We start from the raw sequence: 26,393 nt of genomic DNA, 5'->3' as shown, positions 1-26,393 counted from the left end.
GCAGAAAGCTACCACAGAAGTACATTTCTGGTTTATGCAGTAGAGGTACACTGTCAAAGGGAGGAGGCAGCCAGTTGCTGTTCACTCACAACTTTTTACTGCATCCATGTATTGTTTTTTCACATTACCAGTCATCTGAAGAATGGAAAAAATACATCATTCGAGGGTGGGCTGAAGACATCAGTCAAGAAGTAAAAACTTGCTCTTGTCATATGAAGTGATTTATCAAGCTACTGTCTGTCAGCGAGAATATGGTGAATGACTGTGCAAGCTCATTTCAGTGCAAAGTAAAGCAAGTTAGGTTTAAGATGTTTAAAACCCTAACAGTGATGTAAACTCATCTGCTTCACGCTGTACTGAAATCAACTAAGAGGTGTTGCAGCTCTGTTCTGCATCTCGAATGCAGGAGCAGTAACCTGGAGTTGAGGGATGACTGAAAGGTAAGGGACAATATCCCCTTCATGGGTTCCAACTTCATCTGGAAAGAACTTATCAGTCTGCACCGACAGACAGCAGAACCGCATTGAAGGGTTGTGGCCAGCAGGTCTAAGAACTTCATAAATATCTGAATCAAAAATAAAAGTATAAAGGTATTAAATATTCTGAAAAATAGTTATTAACCGGATTTTATTTTTTGGTAGTGAACGGCCTCATTTTTAGAAATAATAATGGTAATCACACACACACACAGTGGTCCGCAATAGTCATCCACAAGAAAGATTCTGGGAACACATCAGTGCTCCAGGGTCTCAGCTTTGCCCCATTCCATTTTCCCTTTGATGTCAGTAAGTTATTCATCTTATTAGTTCAAGCTTTATCTTTTGATCAAACTTTTGTAATATATAATTTGGAAATTAGTTTCTTAGAGGGACAAGAGCTGTCAAATAGTAACCCGTATCAGATCAACCCCAACAAAGTGGTAACAGCTTAGGACAAGTCAGAGCCAAAGTTGGAATTTCAGAGCATACGTGCAAATTATTATTTTTTAAAAACCACAGTGTTGACATTACAAGGGAATAAAAGAGAGGAAAGATTGTATCTTCTGAGCCCTTGATCAAATTACTTCATAATTCACCCACTAAACCTATCCCCTGGTTCCCATAAGAGACAGCAATCTCAGACAGAACAAGCTTGTGGATTTTAGAGCACTAAGGGGGAAAAGGGAACAAACGACAATGTTGCAACTCAATCTCTAGAGGATGTGGAAGCATTCAGAGATATTTTAAATAACAAAGTAATTTTATGGAATTTTTGAGATATAAAATAGGAGGTCAACTTGAAAATATCCACAATCTGTGTGTAAGATATACAAACTAGGAGCACAGAACTATACAGTGTCTGCAATTTCCTATGGTTTCTCTCAGCGAACTTTTTTCAAAGTAATTGCCAAAGATATTAGATTCCAGTATTTCGAAGATAGTATCTGGTAGTTTTTAATTTATCCTAGCCTCTCATCTTTGAAGCAATTCCATTTCTGTCTCACTGCCTAATTTCCATTTTACACATCCTATAATTGTGTTTGTCCTTTTGTCCTTTAAAGTTGACTTCTAAAAGATTCCCATCATTAACACATCTACCAAGAACAAACAGCTTGCTCCCTTTCTGGATCCTTTGGTTGAGATATAATTATTAAAATTATAATTATTTTTCCTTACATATTTTAGAAAGCTGGAAATTGCTTTAAATTGCTCTTTTAAAAAAGTTGTGGGCTTGGGCATTTCCTTCTTCTGGAAGGGATGTATTGCATTGCAGAGGCTTCAGATCCTTAATCTGTAAACTCACTTGTTGCATGAGTTACTGTTCACTTTGTATTCTAGCAAATCCTGGCTATTTTTGATCATATTTAAATTCTTACAGTCCCCTTTACATATTTAGGAACTATGCTCTCAGCCTAGAAATCTTACGCAGCGTTTCCAGAATTCCTTGCTAAGATTTTTAAATATTTTACTTCAGCCCATCTACCTTCTCTCTCCTTTCTTAAATATACAGTGTTCTCTTATTTTCTTAATGGGTAATGCATGATCTTTTTCTTCTTAGGATATGGGCATGCTAACACTTTTTAACCTGTAGAACTAAAAGCTGGCAAGTGCTCACCAAGATTAAAAAAACCGTGAAACACAACATTGAGCTATGCTTGTTTCATGATACAGGCTCTTTTCTATATAGGAAAGTATAAATAGTGTCCACAGCTGTGCAATTTATCCTTAGCCATTAAATGTCTCCACAGTCTTACAATTTCTAAAAGTGTCTGCATTGCCTACAAATGAGCTGCATTAATATAAACAACACATGAACAACCAAAGAGCCTATAAAACAAAAGCCCTAAGTACAGAACTTAACTAAACTTAAAAATGTCACTTTCAGACTTAAAAAATAAGAGCTCCTAACTGTTTCACATTTGATCAGTTTGCCAAAAACACTTTCCAATGTTTTGATCCCACAGTCGTGAATTCCTGGTTTATACTCCTTGAGGAAAAACAAGAGCTTGTTTGAAAAGCATACAGCCAACCACCTCCTCTGTACTCTGACTCGTCAGTGTGCTTATGTGCTGGAGATACTTTGCATCCTGATGAAAGTTCGAGAATTGTCTAGTTTGACCAAAACACCCAACACCCTCCTGATAGAAGAGAGGATGAAATAACCCGGAAAGACTGATGGATTACAACAAAGGATCAGTCTAGCAGCTAGGCACAGTAACACAACTAAACGTGGCTTCATTGTCTCAAGTCCTAAATAAACAAGTTCATCTTATAGACTATACTATTTAAAAAACAACACAGTTCACTTAGAGCACTTTGCAGAGCAATATGCGAGACTAAAATAAGCTGTACATTTTATCTTATCTCCATTTTAAGAGTGAGCAAGTTTCTTAACCTCTTTGTCTCAGTTTCCAAGGCTACAAGTGAGCCATGACAAAGGCAGGAAGAAAAGCCATATATTTTTTGGCTCCCAGGTTTTTTTGGTGTCCCCCCCCCACCTCCTTGCTCCTTTTTGCTGGTCAGCCACCTTCTCTTCTAAACTGTAGGCTTTAGTTATTTAAGCATACACATTATTCTATGTGCAGCCTGGGGTTTTTTTGGTGATTCTAATCAGCTTTCCTTTTTGCAAATCTGGCCAATTGTTTGGTGATTAAATTTGATCACTTCTTGCTTATATGCACTTGGAAATAATCAAAGAAACAATACCCTGACCAGCGCTGAGGAAAGGACACATTCCTATAAAGTTAAACCAAACTATTTTTAAAGGTATGCAAATGATGCGAGAGAAGACAGGAAACCACATTTAAAGTGTAAATCAAACCCATTGTTTTGTAAAATTTCTATAAAAACTTTGAAAAAATGGCTTTTTCTACTTTTGTCCCCCAGAATTTCTTTGTTCACTACAAAAGGAAAAACAAAGCAACAGGAAAAAGAAGTGATGTCCCTCCTCCGCAGAGAAGTAATGAAGTCTCCTCCCCCTTCCAAAGGGGATCACGGTTTGCCAGCTTTGGCAGCCACTGTAGTATTTAAAATAGAAATGAATCCCAAAATGTGATTTGGCAAACAACCGCTGAAATATTCAGTAAGTCTGTTTTCCCTCTTTTCCACTTCCTTTCTACCATTCTAATAATATGTAGAGCAGCTTTCTAACACCTAAAAGATTAAATGCACGTAACATCTAGACAAAGAGCCCCATGAACTTTAACACATATGCAACATATGAATCAGACAGACCTATCTTTGTAAGGAGAGTGCTCCTTGTATGGCCAGTTCCCAGACTGCTGTGACATTTCAAACAGCTGTTCTTATTCTTACATACAGCTTAAGTTTTAAGGGAGGCACCCTATATGCCTTCCTAGACCTGAAAGCATCAGTTGATTTGTCATTAGTAAAAGCCAACACTATCAAATTTTTTAACGGGTTGCATCAATTTTTCAGCACACATAGGCAGGACTAAGATTTCCACAACACTAAGTTTTCACCTACAATGCAGTGAATCCTACAATACGGAACACACAATATTCTATAGATATTTTAAAGAGAGCATGTAATGCTGTGTTGAAAGAAAATATAAGGGCAAAAGATGGTAGATTCATCAGAAAGATATGGGCCCTTCACAGGGATATCCAAACACACTGCCAGACTGAAGCACGATAGCTGGAGTCAGTACATAAGAAACTTCTCCCAAAAAAACTGTTTTTGAAAAAAATTACTTAATATGAAACACAATTTGGCACAGGGTAGCAACAATAAGTCAGTTGTCACAGATGTTTGAAGCAACAACAGAAAGCACATTTTACTAGCATAGGTAAGACACTAGATGCGAGGAAAACATCACAGTGCCATTTTAAACAAACGTTTTCAACAAGAGGAGCAGACCATGTGGCAGGTGTAACCATTACTACATCGGACTTAAATCTTTAAAACCACTGACTTCTCACTAACTAGGAAGTGTTGTATATAATCCATCTTATGCATTCACAGAATAAAAGCAGTTAAGTATTTCTGAATCCACAAATTGTCAGTTTTATCATGCAACTAGCCAGCCAGCAGGCTGCTTCGTATAAGTACTTTCAATTTCTAAGATGGGCAAAATGTCTTCAATATATTTATGCATTATCACCACATTATCAAAACGATCCTGTTCAGTATCTTGCAACACACCTTCAGAAAATTTCTGGTCCAAAGTTTTCCATTCAAAGAGTAGAGAAACTTTCCAAGTGTTTTAACCAACATTTCGTATTCTGTATGTTTTAAGTTTTAGAATTTTTATAATCCAATCCTGAGGCCTGACAGTCATTTCTACTTTGCCATCAATGAAACTGTTCAAAGGCAGCATCAGGAAGACTCAAAGATTGATTTCACAGATCACTGGCCCAGGCAGTGTTTGTAAACTGCTGACCCAAAACCATGGAGAATTGCTAGGGCCTTGTGGATTGAAGGGAGACTTACAGCTTGCTAGACAATTTAAATTGATTTGAAACCTGAGGTTAGCCTGTCAGTTTTTCCTAAAAAAACTTAAGAGTTCATTCTAAATGAGTCATATTAGCCCACACAAGCAAATCAGCACATTGTTCTGATTTCCCCTCCCTCAAAATCCATCGTGTTCTCTCCATACAATACTACTGCACAAATGATTCAGGACTTGCCAAAAGCTACCACCAAGCTCTAATTACAGCAGTCCTATTCTGTATATTCTTAAATCAAACAAAATCTAAATCAGCCTGCTAAAAACCAGCCTGTACTTCAAATTCTCCAACTCAGATTAAGAAATAAATCCTTGCAATAAAGTATTAGCCAGATCAGCCCGCTTCAGAACCTCAGTGCAGAGCCTCATTTTCTTGCTGCAAGACTGTGGTGCACATATGAAAAGTGCTATGCAAAAGAAGTGACAAAAAGCATCAGTTAATTTTATCAAGTTATTTTAATGCAGATCATTGCTACTAAATGTTTCAGACAACTTAATGTATTCCCACTTTGCCTTTTTGTTGTTTCCAACCGTTTCAGCTCCACGAGTGACAATGTTTGCATTGTCAAAGTTTTTGCCACAGTCAGCATTCTGTTGAGAACACTATGCCCTATTTTAGATTTTAGTATATTTTACAGAAGAGTTAAAAAAATATGGGTGCATGTCATTCTGCCAATCATTCTCATCTTATCAAGCTTTAATCATGACCTGACAACACCAAGAGACTTGAAGGCATTTTGCCGTTTTGCACACAGCCTGTTTGATCCCTCCTCACAAATGATGGAAAAAGTGATCTTTAGGTGAACAATGAAACACAAAAATGAGGCGTCCTTACTTCAAACATATTTATGCAGTCTATGACTTGGAGTTTAAAGGCAGGATCTTCAATGCTCTAAAAACAGCAAAACCCTATTTACTCTATGTGCTCTTCTCCTATCTTAAAATTGAAATTTCTGATTAAAACAATCTGAAAACTAAGCAACAAACTAATCATCATCCCAATTTCCAAGTTTTTCTTGTTGCTGAACAATACAGAAATTAATTTCAAAGATTTCTCCCAAATCACATGCTAACTTTAAGTATTCAGCCATGAGAAAAGTAAATACTCATCAGTAGGTTTGACTGCAAGCTTCCGATATGCAGTGTAGCTCTTCCAACCCAGAGAGAAATATTTAACTAGCAAAACCTACGGTTGCTCTGAACAGACCATAACCCATGACCTGGCATGTACTTTGACAGCAAGTTATACAAGAAAGATGACAATACAACAGAGTTTCAAAACCAAAATATAACAGTGCCAGGATAAGCCTGTAGAAATACACTTTGTGATATAAAGCCATAAATCTCTACCACTTGAACTAAAGACTTAAAGCTCTTCAAAGCAGTAGCCTAACTCAGCCTAACTGCTGAGGTCAAAAGAAATACCCATACTGTATTATGGCAACTAAATAAATATTTACCATAGTTGCTTTCAAAGGGTGAGTTAGCAAAGTAAAACTATGAGAGTGTTCTGAGTGCTCTTTTAAACTCTGGAATAACTGACTTCAGGCAAGCTTTTAGTTCTCTTATTTGTTAAATCAGTGAATTATGGAGTTCTGGGTTTTGATTGGAGATGACTGAAAAAGCCATTTCACTGCTGCCTATCTGCTTCCAACACACAGTCAGCTGGGATGCTCATTAAATGTTTCCTCAACCAGCACTTTAAAGAAAAAAAATTTAGAAAACCAAAGTCAGACCAAATTTCTGGAAAGAGATGGCAACTTTAGTCACACCCCCCAGACAGTGAAATGCTGGGTTCATATGCTGCTCTGAGTTTTTAAGTCACTGTTACCTTCTACAGTGCTACTCTGCAGATAAAAATGGACTCTTCCTGAAATATGAGTATATCTAGAGATTTAACACTACTTCCTAAACCAGCATTAATAGCCATTTCGACACAGATATGTCTGTAAGATATACATATACATGTCCAGACAAATTTGAGCTCAGTTCTGTGAAAATAATAAAAAATGTCTCCTTTTTGAATTAAAGTTTGCAGAACATATTTCTTCCCACTAACACTAAAAAGTTGATTTTGAGATATAAATCTTTTCCTAACCCGTGGGTTTCAGAGCAACGTGGTGTAGAATGAACATGTCTGTCCAAACTCTTCATGGCCAAAGATATTTACAGTCACACAGTCCTCTTCAACTATCAACAGAAATTATATACCTTAACTTTCGCAAATACTAAAATGGATCTGTTAATAACTCTTTTCTAGAAAACTAGAATTATATGAATACATGCAAGATATGAATTAGCGGAGTTGGTGCATGAAAGTGCCAAAACTGACTAGTTTGCAGAGCCAAACAACAAAATAAGCCACAGCTCCTAAAATCGTTTCTTCAGTTCAAGGACATTTTTTCCCCTCAGAAGGCATATTCTCTTTCTAAGTCATTGCCTTTTTGCCAGATTCCAAAGTAGGCCCTTCTGTGCTGTTTGCTTTGTCCACTAGCCTCTAACTATGAAGCAAAAGAAGAAATAAAAGCAGAGAAAATGAGTAATTTGAACAAAAGTTCCCAAAACTAACAGCTTCCACAGTTTGTGCCAATATTTTCTCAGAAAGTTATAATTTTATACAGAGCAAATTGCAATGATTTTGAATTCTAAAAGTACTAAAGAAAATATTTTCTACTTGAAAGACTACACATTTAAGGCTCCCATATGAACTGTGAGGGACTACAGGTCTTAGAGCTAGAAGACAGAAAAATCTCTCAGGTTTTATATGGCCACAAGCAGCAAATACTTCACTAAAATCAAAATAAAAACCTGAGGTCATGCTCAGAACTTTAAAAACATAAATGTTATGTAATAAAAAGCACAAAGCTCAAGAGAGTTGCTCATCTGAAAAATATGCAAAAAAACCTTTCAAAAAGACACATTTATTCCAACACATTTTAAAGAGGCAGAAGAGATGATGTTCCCTCTATTTCCACGTTGTGTACAGCTTTTCTAAAAGGAAATGCTTATCACAGGTCCTAGCATATCCAGTGCAGACACATTAGGGTTGCACCAATTAGCAAAGCAGCTTTCAGAAAGATAGTTGTCTTAATAATGAGAAGTCTTCACTTTTCTCTTTCATGGAAAAAGGCAGCAGACTTATATTTCCATGTTTTTATTCCCTTATACTAAAGACTGGGTTTCTAATTTTTCAGGTACCACTCAATTTCAAGAATTCTATCCCTTCTACTCTCTGCATATTTTCTGTTCTTAAATAACACTGTTATGTATATCCAAGGATATGAAAATGGTGAGTTAATGTGATGTATAGCATGTGTTCCTTATCAGCCCCAGAAAGGTGCTTTGTGAAGATATGATTGTCCATTCTCCTTGTACTTTTTAAGTCCTCAGAATACAAATTCATCTAAGTAATGAACAGAGTTTCCTTCTTGTGGTGTGACTGCTCTCCCTTCTAAACTAGATCATAAAACTACTGCCGAGAAAAAAATCAAGCATGTTCAAGAAAAACCGTTAGACGTGCAGACCGATGACTGCAAAGGCACCTACGAGACAGCAAGCCCTGTACTGATTAGTCCTAGAAGGATACAGGAGTTGTCCAGGCTTTTAACTGTCCACTGGAAGTAATTTTTCAGAGCTGTTAAGCAGATTATGCAGGCAGGGCAGAGATTGTACTGTGGATCATCCAATGAACATACATTTATCTAATATACACCTATCTTCCCTGCAGAACAATTACCCCTGAAACTTCTGGGAGAGCTCAAGGAAGAACAGTGATGGAAAAGAAACCTTGAACCATGTGGCAAAATCAACTAAGTTAAAAGTAGCTGGGATCTACAGATTTAAAATACCTAAGTTACAGACATTTTGTAAACCGGCAGGAGAAAGACAAAAATTACAAGAAACCCTTTATTGCCTCATGTTCACTAAAAGGAAAGAAAGAAAGATTTAAAATTATAATCAAAACTGTTTCCGTATCACTTGAAATACAAGTTTGAATGGACAAGCATCTCCTACAAGAGACAAATCCAAAATGCCATTCTGCTGTAGAGAAACTGCCTTTGATAGGAGGCTGTGCTGATGAATGCTCCTCTGTAACGTATACACTACAACCATAACAATACTATGAGTTTCGGAAAAGCAGAGCATACATTTGTTTAGAAACTGATACTAGTTTTCAATTGTTTCACTTGTTCAATAATCTTTTTATCCGCAGTTCAGCTATTTGCATCCAGCACAATCACTGCAACTATGAACCAACATTGGCGGCTGCTTCTTCCAATATATTTTCAACCTTTTTTTGGTGATTGTTGTTTGATGGAAAAACTACACCAACTCTTTTAGCCAGCACAATACAAAAAAATTTCAGTGTGTTATCCACATAATACAATTTCAGGGACTACTGGCTGAACTTATAATCCCCTCTCAGTAAGCAGTGCTTGCCACTGAAGACAACAGTATTCATTATATGGATTCATATTTCCTTCTGTGTTCTACAGATTTCATTTTGTTTGGATGTTTAACAACTTATATATGAAGACACCCAAAATCAGCTTTCTGTGTAGGCAGACCATGACTTAATATGCAAAGAATTGCAGGTATTCAACTCTAGGGAAAAAAACCCAATTATGTAACATTTGAAATCTTAAGAATCTAATTCCCACTTACATTTAAATGCTGTTGCTTTGGTATTTCATCTGCTTACTGTTATTTCCCGTATGAATTATTAGTGTATGCATGAACCTTCCATCAAGTGCCCCAGCAGTTGCCTAGTAATATTTTAGAAAATACTATTACACAGCCTTTTCCATAATCTCCTCTGTAGGGGGTTGAGCAGAACCCCCTGATAACCCGTGCTGGTTATCTTTTTCAACATGTTTCTATACAACACTGTTTCTCAGTCTGCCAATTTGGCTTCAAAAGGTCTGTCCATTGCTATCTCCATTGTTCAGGAATAGCTCTGTTGATTTACACTGATAAACAAAGATAATGTACAACCATAAGCAATAAAGTCAATCTGCATAGGACAGAGTAGGAAAAAAGCCTGCAATGTTATCACTGTTATGCACTACAAATTAAAATTTCAGGCTAGTAAAAAAAAAAGGGGGGTGGGGGGGGGAGTTTGAGAACCAGGCTTTTTTTTTTTTTTTTTTTTTTTAAATGCACCACTTCTTACTATTTACAATATTATACAATCTAGTATGATTTGCAATATTGTATTTGAATAATGTATTTACTGAATACCATGCTGATGCTGAGTGGCAATACCAATCAGAAAGGAACCCGATTCAGCTCCTCTCTTTGAAAGCAACTGCACAAACAAGCAAAACAATCAAACACTTCTCACATTCCAACAAGCAGAAAAACAGAGATAATTACACAGAACACAGGAGAACTCACCATGACTAAATCTCCAATGCAGCTGAGGAATCTTGGTCTAACCGCTTTGCAATCTCACCTTAAACCTGCAAAGCTGTCGCAGGAGGTTTTTCATGGCAACTGTTACTAACAGTATCTATGAACTGCTAAAAACAGGTACTTTATATACCAGAGTGCAACATTCTTTCTGATGTACCACTTTCTGAACAACTGTCCTTAAAGAATCACCTTTGGAAGAGATTCGTTCCTACTCTGAGAAGATAAGTGGGTTAACTTGTAAGGAACCATGACCCAGCACCCTGCCTGCCAACAGGTTCACCGAGCAAGATGACAATTACGATACCGCAGCCAGAACCAATACAGATCACAGGGTAAATTCAATGTATGTTAAGCTCTGCTTGTACTGACATTTTCTCTAACAGGGATACAAGAAATACTAGGCAAAATTCATAGGCACAGGAGCACTTCAAGCTTCAGCAAGCTTTGTCGTAACATGCCTTCTTTTTCTGCACTTCCCAAGCAATCTTTTCTAGCCAGAGATAGTGACCTCTAAATAGGAGTCTGCCTCATTTTAAGAAGGCCTGCCATAATACTTCCAAAATTTTGTTGTTACGATCAAAAGATACGTTACTGACAGCTTCATTAGCAGCAGAGCAGGTTTGAGACTTCCTTGCTAATAATCTGATATTCCATCCCTTCAAACAACCACTTAAAAAAAAAAAAAGCCACAGTATGAAAATACAGTTTTACAGGGATAAAGCTCTAAAATAGTCAACGTTTATGCCTAGGATGTATATTTAACACCAAGTTCAGCGAGTTGCTCCAATGACTACAACAGACTGCAAATGGTTGCACGATCAAAGCACATAGAACTGATCATACTGAAGAGTTTTCATGTGCCCCACATTCTCTACATCTTTACTATGAGCTATCTCCCAGCTTCTAAAAACCGAGAATGCCTAGAGTTTACAGTACAAAAGTCATTAAATAAACTGTCTTCTCCAAAGATCATTCCAAACAGTAGGAGTCACACTTCTTAACCATATAGTTACTGACTTAAAGTCTGAGACTAGAGAATATTGTGCAACCTGTTTTTAAGCAAAACTACTCCATCTAGAAAGACAATTAGCAAGTCTTAGAGCAAATGAAAAACAATTACGCAATGTAACTTATTCCTCCATGGAAAACTCCTATATTTATTCTCTCTGAGCTTGTATATATTTGCATTAAATGTCAAAGTTTATTAAAGCAATATTGATGTAATTCTGAGCCTTTACAGAGAGAATCAGTGATTTCAGCGGGGTTCCAAACAGGCTCGGGGTTACTCTGCAGAAGACTATTAGGCTAATACAAGATAGAGAGAAAGGCAAAACTTGCCTGAGGAAAAAAGGTGCTAAAAGACTAATAGTTACCCAAGGACAGTTTCAGCTCAAGAGCTATAGGATTTTTAAGTGTCTCTATTACCTTCAGACATGCATGTTTCTGAATTTACTGGCCAATTTGGGGGGAGATGATATACTTTTTAAACTATTCTTCCTTCCTCTTGCTGCATTAAAATACCCACAGAAAGGACACCAACAAGTATAAAAGCAAAACAATGATACTCAGTAAGAGGCTATTTGGCAGCTGAGACAACAGCAAGAGCATCTGTGATATGTACAGAAATTTATAGTAAAAGGGAATATACATGAAGTCAATGTAGAAGGATATCTATATTTGTTCATGTTTATAACGTACATTTAAATGTCCTTTAAATGCTTATGAAGGTTTTTTTGACAGTAAGAGCCTCAGAGCTGGAAGACTGGATGTAAATATACACATGCAGAATTTACATCTTTTGTATTATATACTGTTTTCCTCCACTGGTGAGCTTTGTAGAGAGGCCTGTATAAATACAGGCATGCATCCAAGAAAGAACATTTTAGGATGGAGATCTGCACTTATTTAATGGTTTTACAAAAACATGTAAGGTCAAACTGTGACTGTATCACTAGATAGTTTCCTATAGCACCTCTATCAAATAATATAATAATCCAAATGTGCTTAAACATCAATGAGGTTGCATTTGGCAAATCATGTGCTAGTAGCAATGTTTTCTGAAATAGCACTAACTTTATGAAGTCAGCGATCTTACTTTTTAGCACCACACTGAACTGGTGTCTCAGACAAGATGTTACTAAAACAACTATTGCTAGAAGCCTACAATGTTTAGCCTGGCATGATTTTTATCCATTTGTTTACTGTGATTTCAAAAACTTCGCTAAGAATGTCTCCTGCAGTCAACAGTGACTGCATTAAGACTGTTGAGCATTTTTCAGCATTTATGTTTAAGTGCATGTAAGGTTTTTTAACTGAACTATTACTCTTAAGTAAAATGTGGGATAAAGCCTACAAACTGAAGGATTTTAAAACGTCTTTCCTAGGCAATATTTATAATTTTTTGCACTTTAAAAGGATAAAATAATTTTTTCCCATGTTGAGGATTTAATTTTATGGGGAAATTAAACATCCTCTGCTCTAGAGGATAGCAGCTAAGAAGACGACTCCTAAGCAAGAAGAACCATGAATTCTGAAGGCATTTTGAGGTACAGACAACAAATTAATGCTCTTAAGTACTTTCTACACACCATATTTACACATCTTTTAAACATAAACATAACTATTTGGTGATCAAAGTGCAGATGTTCAATAAACATCATTGTCATCTTTTGTGTTACTGCTACTATAATTCATACAAAAGCAGCTCAGTTAAGGCCAGGCCCATACACAGCAGTTATGGGTAGTGAGCCTAATAAGGGACCTACTATTTGGAGATTTTTTCCACATACTCACACAAAAAGGAAACTAGCCAGGGTGACAATTTTCCCCAAAATTAATGATTTTAAAAAAACCCCAAACAGTTACAGATTGATTACAAAATACTTCTCCAAGTGGCACAGCTTAAAACTGATTTTGTACTCGTGCTGCACAGCAGTATGTGATTACAAGGAGGAGCAAAATGGTGAACTAGGCTCCAGAGGGGTTCTGAAATTCTGTTGTTCTTGGTGTCATCTGAACAGACAAACCCAAAAACATTTGTGGTAAAGCTGTTTCATAACTCAGTGGGTTAACATGGTAACTTTTGTAATAGCTGGTGGGGTTCTATTAGAAAATCAATCTAAAGAAAGTGACCTCAGAGCTACACCCACTGCGTAGTTTTCCTCTATCCACATTTTCAACAGTCAGGCAATCTCAAATCAACTCAGTCCACTTAAGGAGATATGGGGAAAGAAATTGCTTTAGTGACTCAGCCACTTATCTATCTTAGGAAAAAGGAAGACTGAAAATTTCTCACATGGTTGATAATTTCTGCTTATGATTTGGAAAACCCAAAAGGAAACACAGAGCCTACAATACTAAACCACAACTTATTGAAACTGCGGTTCAAATATTGGATAACTAATTAGAATTGTTACGAAGTAAACCCAAGTAATTTATCCTTGTCACCAACACTGCAGAAATACTAAAGCTCTCATATTCCTCTCAGTGTATACTGTTTACTCGTTCCACTTCACTCTACTTTAAAACAGTGAAAGTCAACTAGCAAGTCTGATTCCAGTTTGCAGTCTGTATTTTTCCACTCTAAATTTAAAACTGTATGGTAATGGGAATTCTACATTATTGTGCGCTTACATATGAAACAATGAAAGTATTTCAGCCTTAGGCCAATGTAAATCCCAGTGCAATGCTTAGTCCTTAAATAGTGGTCATGTGTGGGAGCACAGAAGGGTGGCAGAACTGGTAATACCGATCAAAACTCTACAGACAAGGTCTCTGTACCAGCTTATCACAGGTAACGCAATCACAGAACGCAGCACCATGCTCCATCAACCCTTTTGGGTATTAGCATGGAGAACCTGAAGCCTCTTTCCCTTGGTTGTGGGACAGGGGCCACACATCTCCTCCTCCAAAATCCATGTTACTCTACATACCTATAGCACAGATTTTGCCTCACTGGTGATTTTTGGCTGCCACTAACAGCCAGTAAACGCTACATATGGCTTGCAAATAACTTGATATTATTTCTTTGAACTCTGCTCCAACTAATAAACTGAAACATATTTTACAGATTATGATTTTTATATTCTAAGTAGGTTAAAAGCATCTGGAGTTATCACATATTAATAGCAGAAAGATAAAGTTTTATTTTCAGTTTCCCCGTGTCAGGTGTTTTCTTTACGATCCCTTGTCATGTCACACGTACTCCACAAAGTTCACAGTCCTCTTCACAAGTGCAGCACTATCTCATCATTATACCCACGGCACCTGCATCTCACTGTTGTGCCCCCAGCTGCATCTCAGCTGTGACACACTGACTACATGGGAGGGAGCAGCGTGGCTGCAGCACAGGAAGCAGGACCAGGGTGGAAGCTGGCAGAAGACAGAGCCCGTCTCTGATCCGCACCTCACAACCCCCGGTTTAGACCTTTGGGGCTCTCTTTTCAAGGGCTGGGGAAAAAAAGGGCTAACAGCCATACGTACCAAAAAAGAGAAAGGACTACTGAGTTAACACCACCTGAAATCCAATCTCATCAGAAAACAACTAGGAAAAGAAAAGCAGAGACAAGGAGTAAAGCTGCAGATCCCTTCAGAAAAAAGGGGAAAGAAAACATGGGCAACTAGCAGGGATAGGAGGGTCTAATTCCTAATGCCCTAGAGGGCAGCTCTAGGAAGAGGGGAAACCTAAGAGCAAAGACTAAACAGGAAAAGGAAAAGGGAAGTAGAGACATAGAAGTGTAAATTCGGGATCAAGGTACAGAAAAGAAAACATGTTACAACTTGTTAACTTATAGTAAGCTTTTCACGGACATATTTCACCTAGCACAATACAGAAGGTTCAGTGATTACCAATGTCTGTGACCCTCATCAATAACTTACAATAGTTATCTTAATATTTTACTACCCTGTTTAGGCAAGAAAACATTTAGGAACCATTCCCCCCTTTATTTTTCTTAAATGATTGATTCCAACCAATTCCTTTATTTGAAAAGTAAATAGAAAAGAATACATATTTTGGTAAATATGCTTGCAAGTAGATTTTCTAAAGAGCTGAAGAGTCAGAAACACAAATTACCTAAGAAGTTGAAATGGTATTTTGTCTCTTCACTCTCTCTTTCTCTGAAGCAACCATAAGACTTACCGATACATAGGGAATGCTGTTGTTTCAAAATAACTGTATATTTATTTACATGGCTAATGTATGTTCTGAAGTAGAAAGAAATGCAAATGTTGTGTCCATGAGTGAAGCTCACTCTCATCAGCTTCTTGTTTCCACGCGCGTGTAGCTGGATGCAAGTGCCCACTAGCAGAAAGGCGAGGCAGGAAAGCCTGCTGGCCCCCGGCTCTGCAGCTGGTACCTCCTGCCCAGGCTCGGGAATCACACCCTACCTGCCACTGCTGTCCAGGTGAGGAACAGGCATTCCAGCCAAACAGAACAAGCCAAGAAAGTAATTTAGGAAGTCTGTGAGTTAAGTTATCTAAGTGAGATATCCTAACAATAAGGTAAATCCATCATGAAATGAATACATAAGATTAACCATGGAAAGTTACTCATGGAAAAATTGGTAATTCACTTCTTGCATACTTCTACATTTCAGAGAACAAAATGAGGTTTTCCTGAAAACACACTGGAGCAGTAGCTCTGCCAGGAAGATGTTTCATCTGGATAAATCATCTTAGCTACTTTACAGACAAAACCTTTTAAGCCAGTGTAAAACTAGATTAAGAGTTCTAACTAGTCAAAACGACCAAATAAAACATCCACAAGTATTTCCTGCTCTGCTACCCCACTGGAATCAAACTGTGTAGATGAGGTTGTAAGTCAAACAAAAGTCACTTAGAATTAAATGTATCTAATTTGTAACAAACGTAGCTGCTCAGCTGGCAATTTTATACAAGTTTATGTAAACTTTCTAACTATAGAACTTAATTATTGGAATTCCATGAAGTCTTGGCTCCTAAAACAACTGTGTGTCCTTTCCTTCCTGCCCATATATCTTGTGTGTTGTTTTTGCCCCAAATATCTGAGAATGAAGTGCTTTAGCAGACACTGAACAGCCTTCAAGCCGTGACTAGCAAGGGGAAAAACTTTGGATCCCCTTATGAAGTGATTAAGGAAGAATGAAAGCCAAGCTCTACAAAATAAAACAGCAAAGACCTAAAGCAAACAGAAATTATGTTCTCCGAGAAAGGACCCCTACTAAATTCGAGGTCAGAGATCCACCAGGCAACGCTACCCCTCCTCCTTCTCCTTGTGCTCACCCAAGAGCAGCCTGGCCATTCCGTGTTAGATATCGGCTGCCTGATAAGTAGCTAACCACTGCAACGTATTTATTACATCGTTTCACTTGCTGTCCCAACGCAAATCCCAGCCTTTACAGTCTAGTTTCAGCTTCACCCGCAATAAAACAGGCAAACAGACCGACCCACCTAAAACTCCAAAACAACCGTCAAGCACCAAAAGCATGAAAGGAGGATGGAATGTAGCTACACACGTACACACTAACACGTAAAGCCTTTTATGTGAGGAATTCGCAGTAATAACAGAGTAAGGACAGAGTCCCGACAGGGACAGCATCCACCTGGCACCTACAGCGGCTTTATCATCGTGAAATTCCTAGAAGGTGTCCGCTGCGAAGCCGCGCAGCGCTCCCGAGCAGGCTCAGACACGATATATGGAGCGCAGGATCGCGCCGCAAAACTTCCAGCCGAGGTGTAGGCAGCAGGAATCCCCCTTCGCCGCCACAGGCCCCGGGGGCTGTCGGCGGCGACCCGGGGGCCCAGCGCCGCGGCTGGGAGCGAGGGCGCCGCACGGCCCCGCGGGGGCCCCGGGGCGGCTGCCGGCGCCAGGCGGACCCTCCGGGCGCAGCAAGGACCAGCGCCGCCCGCTGGGGCCGGGGCAGGGGGCGCCGGCGGGACCCCCCCAGGAGAAGTGAGCAGGCAGCGGCTGCGCCCGCCGCTCCCCCCGTGCCCCGCCGAAGCGCGCCGGGGCCCCTCCTCGCTCCCCCCGCCCGGGGCCTCGCTGAGGAAACACGAGCTGCCGGCGCAGGGCCGCCGCCGCCCCCCGGCCTCCCCTCACGCCCCCCCCCCCCCCGCCGCCCCTGGACCCGGACCGGCCCCTCACCTGGCAGGGGCTCCCCGGCCGCGCGGCGCCTCCCGTAGGCAGGCGGCGAGAAGAAGACGGCGGTAGCTGTACGGAGGAGGCTCGGTAAGGGCCGGCCCCCGCAGCCGCCGGGCCCCGCAGAGGAACCGACTCCCGGGACGGGGCTGCGACCGCCGCGCCCGCGCGCAACAACTAACTCCGGGCGCCGCCGGCCCGGCCCGGCCCGGCCCCGCCCCGCCCCCGCGCACCGCCCTTCGCGCGCGCCCCAGCGGAGGGGAGACGCCCCCCCGCCCGCCCATCACGTGCAGCGCGGCCGCCCATTGGCCGGGGAGAGGCGAGGGGGCGCGGTGGGCGGGGCCGGCGTGCGCGGACTACCACTCCCAGCGTACTGCGCGCTCCGCTCGGCCCTTTAAAATCTTTTCGCCGTGTTTCTGCGCGCGCAGCGAGATAGTGCGCTTCCGCTTGTGTAGAGAAAGTAGTCCCGGTGTGTTGTTTCCATTCCCGTGCCGGGCTGCTGGGCGAGGTGGCGGGTGGTGGCGGCGGGTGCTTTCCTAGCCCGGCCGGTGCTTCTCCTGAGGTGTTCTCTCGGGGAAGGCGAGAGGGACGCCCGGGGGCGGGAGGCGGGGGCGGAGAGATTCGCGTGGGCTGGGGGGCGGTAACGCGACCGTGCGCGTGAAGGAGGCGACGGCGACTGCGCGGGCTGAGGGGAGCGGGCTCCGGCGGGAGACCCCCGGCCTTGCGGAGAGCCGCCACCGGCAGGTCAGTAGGGAGGGCCGCGGCCGCGGCCCCCTCTCCTCTCCTTTCCTTGCCCGGGACAGGGGAAGGGGGTCGGTAGTCGCCCCTCTCCCGCCGCGGTGGGCAGTGGTGAGGCGGGGAGCGGCCCCCCAGCGGCGCTGCTGGCGGCCCGGGGCCAGGCCTGACGGGCTTCGCTGCCGGCCTCCCGCCCGCCCCGCGCTTGCCGGTGGGCTGCCTGTTTGCTGTGGCCCGCTGGTGAGGGGGGCTGGGGGGAAGCACCAGGGCTCGCCTTGGGTGAGGGGGAAGAGCTGGGTGAGGGTCTAGGCACTTGGCTTTCTGTGTTCTTCCTTATAGCCCTTATCCCTTCCCTCGGTTTCTGCAAAGAGATAAGAGAGAATAATATTTAATGACTCCTTAGTTCTGTTTATTTATTTTTTCATTATGTCCACTTAGGGTCGAGCAGGTCATTTGTCGCCAGTAAGAAGTTTTCACATTCATTGCCTGTTCCTGAGGAACTTCAGTTTCTTATTGTTGAGGTTGCTAAAAAAGCCCCAACCCTAGAATTGAAAACACTGGAGCCACGTGCCTTGTGAGGCGCCATTCATTCGAGTCCCCTGAAATACCAGCACTAGAGTTAAACCGGCCTGGTCCTCGCTTCCTGGAGCAAAGTAAAGCTCTTTAGTGTTGTCGTGGTGTTGGACCCTTTGAAGGGAGCTAGGGGCTCCTAGACATGGAGCTGGCTGTTGGAGATATTCTAAGGCAAGAACCCCAGAACTATCTTGTGAGTGAGTAAGATTGGTCTAACTTGTGAATTTAGTAGCATCTAGGAAAATTGAGGGTAGGCAAGACAAATGTAAATACTCTTTTTTTACTCACTGGAAAAAAGGAAAATTCTGTTCACAGAGAAAGGGAGCTTCTGCTTTCTAGAGAAGTGACCTCCCATTTTTTTTTGGCTGTGTGTGCCTATCAGTCAGAAAACCTTTTTAGCGTGCACCCCAATATATGCATATTTATTGATTTATCAACTATGTACAGGTATTACTGTACTGATATATTATAAATCATACTCAAAAATGGAAATTAGGATAAGATAAAAATGAAATAAACAATATTTTAAAATATTATTTATTAATGTGGCAAAAAATGTTTTCTTCCCACACCTCAGTGAATTGTCTTGCATGTGTGACCTGCTTTAGAGACCACTGTTCTAGGACATTTAAGTTTCAAAATCTGGTTAGGACTGTTCTAAGCAAATAGAAGCTGGGTAATGTCAGTGCTAGTGCCACTGTAGGGGAAACTTTCTTACTGGTTTACAGTTAATGCCTTTTTCAGCAGGTAAAGTCTTGTTAGATCTTTGAAAACATAATTCTTTTGTGTAGGTGGACTAAGCTTGGCTAAGGCCACGTAGTGACAGATGTGGGCACAATAATTTGGGGGAACCATGCTCTAGCAAGTTTATGTCTGTTATTCTGAAGTGATCATTCTTAAAACATAATCAGCTGTTGAAAACAAAGAATTTATTTTCATGACATGTTGGGGTTTTTTTAAATCCAGGCCACATGTGTAGGGACACTAACTATCTGGTATTTGAAGATATTAGGGAAATGCTGTTTTATTTTTTTTTTCTGACACACTTAACGTTATATGCTTGTTAGAAGGGATGAGATACTCGCATTTCTAGAACTATACCAGTCACTGGCAAATACTGTAACTTTAGAGTCACTTCAGAGGAAATTGAGGGAAAGTGATTAAATTTGTTTTACTGTTCTTAGAAACCTGGCATGTCTCAATACAGAAGTTGAGATTACTAATTGTAAGGAGATCAAGCCTTAGAAATGGTGGCAAAAATGGAGTATTCTGATTAGTCTTAAAATTCTTAAGTTAGGTTTTGTGTAGGATACTAGCAGTTTTCAAAATAGGAGAAGTGTAGATTGTGTGATCTGACCTCTCTGTCTTCATTGCAAATTGAATATTTTTTTCCTTTGGTTGTTCATGATGTGGTACACAGAGGGTAACACCACAGATTCACCTTTTGTGGCTTGGAGAAGGGAGAAAAGAATCATGTTTCTTTAGCACCTGAGAATAGGGTTCAACTCTTCTGTGTGTACCTGACTGTTAGGAGATGACTATAACAAATTCTAGTACTTTGCAATAAAGCAACCAAGCGGAGAGAGATTCTTACTGTCTCCCATCTTCTGTTCTTGCAGGACATCTTCCCTCAACAAGTCCAGGCTTTCTGTGTCCGATGGTCAGGGACTGTGCAGAGAACTGAGGAGACGTGCTGATTTCCTCGCTCCTCCTAGACTTCTGAATGAAAGCAGTGCCTGTGAGCTGTGTTTTTGCTTTGTACCCGCATCACAAAGTTATTCTTGGTATCAGAGCACAGGAATTTAGAAAGCTGTAAACTAATGTGTTCAAATGAACTTTGTAAGCTTTCTTTATGAGTGTATCTGTTCACAATGTATTTGAATAAAGGGTCACTTAGTATCAAGGTGTGACAAATTATCAAGGTATACCCCCTCACCTGCCAAAGCAAGCTCAGCCTTTTAGAGTAAGTGTTTCTCTTTGATTAAATAGGATTTGTTTTAGGGCCAGTTCTGGGATGAGATTTTCCTCAAGCTTACCACTGACTAGGACAAAGGTTGCAGGCAAATTTAGAGCATGTTTCACAAGCTGATACAGGTTTCTGAATTCTTACTGTACCTCCTGCCCTCTCCAGGCTGTGGTTGAAAAACTGAAGTACTCTCATTCACGGTTACTGAAGTGCGTGCAGAGCTGTGCTGTTTTTTTTGAGTGTTGTGGCATGTGCTGTGAGAAACTGTTAGATGTTAGAGCACAAGTGAAGAGGCTGCACTTAGAATAATGGGGATACTCTTCTGATAATGATCTGTGAGAGAGAAGGGTAGCTCAAGGGAAGTGCATGTACTATTTCAAGGACAGTAGGTGAATGAAGAACGGGTGTCTTTTTTTTTTTCTTTTTGCTAGTTGCTCATGTACCCTAATAAAATGTCTTTCTGTCTATAATTTGATTGGCTTTGGAGAGCTCCCCAAACTAGGCTGCTTTCTGCATTCTTTTAAGCTTTTTTGTTTTTCACTTCCATGATTTCCCTTGGAAAGAAAGAGGGAATATTTCTTGTGTTCATGGGAATTGTTAAACTTCAGTTCTTTTTAAGACATGAAGAGTTGTGAATAAAAACACTTCAACACTCAGTATTCACTAGGTATGAATTTACTAAGAACAGTTTGTTTTCAGAAACCACTGTTATTTTCCCCAGTGGATTTGTTCATGAAAGCTGCTAAGGCTAGTTGGTGTCTATTTGAAATATACAGTGCAAGGGTGACTGAAACTTTTATTAGTAATGTAGCTCAGCCTCCACTGGCAAGATCTGCAGTGCTGGCCATGTTGTATTGTCTGACTACAGAACTGGCTTGTTCCTGCTCCAGTGGCGTTAGTAGTGCAGCCCTTAGCTGAGATGACAGCCATTAGTTCTTACTCTGTGTAGTCTGATGCTGGTCACTGAGTTCTGAGGGCAAAACAGCTGGATCTGGGCTTGTACATGCACTGCCAGTGTTATTCCCAGTGGGATAGGTCAGATGGTAAGCAATTTAAAACAGACTAGTCTTGTAATAATTTCTTCCATAATGGGATTGTTGGGATGTATCTGTAAAAGCTTTTTGTATGCAAGTTAATCCCACAGAAGGTTAATTCTTATTGAAGCAATAATTGGCATTGTTTATACTTATCTATTAGGGACAAACCTGAGACTGACATTCTGTTTCTGAAGGGCTAATTAATAACAGTTGGATAAGGACAGCTTTTGGTGAATTGCAGCTAGAGCTAGTTTTGAATGGCTGTGTTTATCTGGGAGAAATCTTCATTCTGTGTTACAGGGAAACAAAACCAATTGTGGTGGAACAACTGAATACTTCCATGTTCTAAATTTATTAGGAAATCTTCCCTGTTCATTGACCTTACTCTCGCAAATGCTGATGCACTTTGAAGAAAACTTGTCTTTCAGAAATGACATTATGAACGCTACTGACTAGATTATTCTTTTTAATAGTAAATATGTTAAATGGAAGTTGTGCAAAGTTGTCTTCAAAGAGGCTTACTAACAATTTTGATCATAGAAACAAATGATCCTGCTGTCCTTTGCAGGAAACTAGGGCAATAGCTGACTTTGGCTGACTGATTTCAGTCTTTGGGACCATACATCTTACATGGCATACGATGAATAACAAAATAAATCTTATACTTCACTGTTTCTGACATTCTTATGGCTTGGATTGCTCATGCTGTTTCTCCAGGTAAAACAGAATCTTAAGACTTTGGGATGTGTCTTTTGGGTGTTGTGGCTGGGATAAGTAATGAGGTGAGCAGCTGACACCCTTAGCCTGTAGTTCAAAACATTGCTATAGCATGGAAATGGGAAGAGTTGTTTAGTCAAAAGACTGAGTGGCGTAAAGTTTTGTTACTGGTGATAAACATGTGTGAAGCACATAAGAGAATGAAGATAGTGGAAGTGTCAGTTATTAATTGAAATCAAGAGACTTAAGACTGACGGAATTTATTTTTGAATGCTTTTTCCTTTTTCTTCTTCCGTTAACTAGTGCAGAACACAGGATTTCTTGGCAATTTAGTGAATTACCAGGGGAAAGTCTGCTTTTGTTTTATTGTTGTGTTCAAATATGAAAAGATAAATTCATAGCTTTATACAGTGGTGTCTGAGGGATTGTTTGCAGCCAAAAGAAACTCTCAACAAAGCATTATTAATTGCCCTTCAAAATATTTGTCATCTATAGAACTTACTAGGACTTTAAGTGGTGGTGTATATATGACTTGTGCTTTCTGCTTGGTGGTGCAATTCTAAAGGAGCTTGAGCCAGTGAGTCTTCACTGCTGTTGTCCTCTGATGCTAGCAGTCATGTCTGGTTTTGACAAACTGTTTTGAAGCGTTTGAGATGAAAACTTTTTTATCTAGCTGGTAAACTAGTTCAAGGACTTGGACAAGTTGAAAAACAAACAGTTTGCATGAATGCTAGTGTATGTGTGAGGGCGGCGAGCGTGACCGGTTGTGAAGAAGACCGTGAGCAATAAGATGGGGAAGTGGTAAGGCCCATGGTTTAACCATAAGATAAAACTGTATGATCTATGAAATCGAGGGGGTACTCAACCTTAGCTGCTCTGGACCCATGCTGATACAGTAAACAGTTGCTCAAAGGCCAGTTATGTTCCTTTTCTTTATCCTGATGCTTATCTGATTATGCAGCAGGTCAGGGGATGTTACTGTCAGGAAGGAGCATTGCTGGACTTCCACTTTAGCCCTCTGAACAGCTTGCTGCGTTTTTGTACACCACTTCTGGCTGAAGAGAAACAGATGCGCGGTTTGTGGAATAGGACAATCCCCTGTGATGTTAAGTTAAACTGCGCTGGGTAACTAGCTACTCAGATGGTGCAACTGTTACCTGGTTTGTCCCCTGGATGTGATAGATGTCACAGCAACTGCAGGGAATGAGTGAGATTTGGGGATTTTTAAAAAACAACCTTAATGGATGACTAAGGAATATTTTGTATTATTACGGTGGGATGTAAATATGTACATAAGCCTGCAGTACAGTTGCTTGCTTTAGTTGGATGGGTTCTCAGACAGTCTTAACCAAAGGGTGGTTAAAGCAGGTCTGACTTAGCTATGTCTATTCTGTAGTTCCTTTTATTTCAGGTAAGTGGAATAACATGAATTAGTTTTTTGTGAATTTCTTGTGCTTGTTACTTAAGAAGAAACTGTTTTTCTTGGAATTCTCTTGGTTGCTGTTTCAAAGCCTTGGACATAAGATCGTGTGCTGTTTTCTAACTTTGGAGTGCTGTTTGCTGAAAACTAGTAATTGACAAAACATCAGTATTGCAAATTAACTTTTTTTTAAGAATGGCCTGTCTTTGTCACTTGTGTAAGAATAGGCTAAGAAAGAATCTCAGGCTCATGACTCTTGGGCCATAATTATATGTTGAATCATATCAACTGAAGGGTGAATTTCTTATGTAATGGAGTTAGTGTTCAAAATATGGTGTGCCTGACAATATATGGCAAGTGTCAGTCTCCATAGCTGGAAAAACAGCGGAGAGCTGTGGCAAAACAAGTTCTGGTAATAGTATGAGACTGAACATCAGAGAAAACAGATCAACACCAAGCAAAGTACTGAAAACAGTAAACTGTGAATCTTCTTTCACACTTTTAAATCTGGAGTTCGCTAACATCACATTTCTGCCAAGAAGACTGGGGGGCGGAGGGGAATGTTCCCAGTGCAGGATAAATGGCACACAAAGGTAAGAAAAAAGCTTGGGTTATGTTGTAATTCTAAGGGTTTGTTTGCATTTTTTTACTGGCATTCTAAACCTTCTCCCTTGGTACAGTGCTCCTCTCATGTCCCACTTCTCCACAGCTGACTTTAAGACTAAGCATAATCTTCCTTGTTTGCTATTTCACTTATCCAGCGCATTGACAAAGACATCTTCTGATACCCAAAGGATAAAAAATTTAAGATTGAATAAAGATATTCCATTTAAAGCTACCATATCTTCAAATACACAAGCATCTTGTTGGAATATCTCATTAATTACAAGTTCTATAGAGTTTCTAGAGCAGATGATCAAATCTTCAGTCTCCAAAAGTCCTGAACTACAGAGGCGTATTAGAATGCTTTTCTTTCACTTTCAGGATATATTTCCTAATGAGCAGGTTTTATGTTAGTTCTTGCTGCTTGGATCTGAATGATTGTGATTGTCTCAACAAAGGAGCGCTCTAAAACAGGAGCTGGAGATTTGTGATTCAAAACAGAGTACCAAAGCAGTGATGAAGTGGGAGAAATTTGGAAAACTTAGCGGAGGCAGTGTAACATTAGAAGATTCATTGTTTCTGTTGGAGTTTAAACTGTGCCAATGCAAAATCGAATAGTAACCATGGGAAAAAAATGGGTTTTGTGTGTGCCTGGTCAGCAGTGTAGTTGCATTAAAAAACATGGCATAGCAGGTTTTTTCAGTCCTGACATCTAGGCAGTTAATGTCATCGGTAACCATGCTAAAGTCCTCTGGAGCCGAGTTTTGGCTTGGGGTGCAATTTACTGCAGTATGCTTTAGCTGGCATCGCACATGACTCATGCTACTGATGCAATGAAATTGAGAGAACCGGTATTTGACTAAATCCTCACTGTTTCATTATGTGGAAAGCATGACAGAGTAGACTTCAACTACTCTTCTGCTGAGTTTACGATAAGAAAGTATATTTGCTGCAATACATATAAGATATGACGAGCCAGCGTAATAAGTATCCCTCGTTAGAACAAGTGAATCAGAATTTGTGGAATTCAAGTTCTTTTTCCAGACTTACAGGAAAGATTCTCAGCTTTCATCAGGAGAATAAATGTTTAGGTTTAGACTGGAAAAAAAACCCTACCTGAAAATGTCAAGTCATCTTGAGATAATCCTAATTTTTTCTGGTAATCATCGTTCCTCCCAATTATGACTCTTTTGGGACCCTCAGTTACTGGAATAGTTTCAAACGTTCTTAATTTCTGACACCACTAGAATTATAGTGAGAGCTGAATTTCAGGCTATAGGGTGATAGAAATGTAAGTCACTAACTCTGCGGTGCTACTTGCATCCCTTTTTCTTCTGCCAGCTGCAATGCTTGTTGGATCCTTTCCTGAGCCATTTCACCCTTTAATCTGGCATAAACTACTTTGATAAATGAACTAAGCTATTCTGTTTCTTTAGCATGCTGAAGCACTGACTTGTCCAGTGAAGAGGTGCCAGGCTGAAGATGATGCTATATGAGTAGTTAGTAGTTTAATAGGCTTAGGCTGCCATAAAGCTATAGCCTTAGGCAGTGGAGAGCTATTGTCTGCACCTTCTAGCACTTGGCTTATCTTCATTGCGAGCAGATGACCATGTCATCTGACAACTACAAGTGGCTACTAGCAGAATGAGTCAAAAAAGTTATCTTCAGTGATTTGGTGTGGCTCATGGAGCTTAATATGATGGTTTACCACCCGTGGAAGTGGGAGTTTCCATACACATTCTTTTTTTAATAAGCTCTGATATTTATTTGAGGCCTCTGTGTCCTTTCAGCTATGTATCTGAGCTGGGGGAAGATACCCAGCTTCCCCGCTTCCCTGCCATTCTCCCAAAGGGAAGAGTTGGG

At 40.4% G+C, this 26,393-nt stretch overlaps 2 protein-coding genes across 11 annotated transcripts in view; one reads left to right on the top strand and one right to left on the bottom strand.

Annotated features, from left to right (window-relative positions):
* Window positions 1–17,670, bottom strand: part of PEAK1 (pseudopodium enriched atypical kinase 1) — a 123,195-nt gene extending 105,525 nt beyond the window's left edge. For all 3 annotated transcript variants that reach the window (XM_074879893.1, XM_074879891.1, XM_074879895.1), the window contains exon 1: window positions 17,486–17,670. The gene's annotated coding sequence lies outside the window, so the exon portion shown is untranslated. The remainder of the gene's footprint in view (window positions 1–17,485) is intronic.
* Window positions 17,671–17,982: 312 nt separating this feature from the next.
* Window positions 17,983–26,393, top strand: part of HMG20A (high mobility group 20A) — a 78,326-nt gene continuing 69,915 nt past the window's right edge. For 3 of the 8 annotated variants that reach the window (XM_074881117.1, XM_074881118.1, XM_074881119.1), the window contains exons 1-2: window positions 18,094–18,223; window positions 20,407–20,525. The gene's annotated coding sequence lies outside the window, so the exon portion shown is untranslated. Of the gene's footprint in view, window positions 18,042–18,093; window positions 18,224–18,962; window positions 18,981–20,406; window positions 20,526–26,393 lie in introns of those variants that run through there. The other 5 variants (XM_074881121.1, XM_074881120.1, XM_074881127.1 and 2 more) reach the window with 4 other exon arrangements.

This window comes from Strix uralensis, chromosome 11, assembly GCF_047716275.1.
Source record: "Strix uralensis isolate ZFMK-TIS-50842 chromosome 11, bStrUra1, whole genome shotgun sequence".
NCBI classification, from domain to species: domain Eukaryota; kingdom Metazoa; phylum Chordata; class Aves; order Strigiformes; family Strigidae; genus Strix; species Strix uralensis.
Note: the sequence above shows the minus strand (reverse complement) of the source record. Positions and strands in the feature narration are given on the sequence as shown.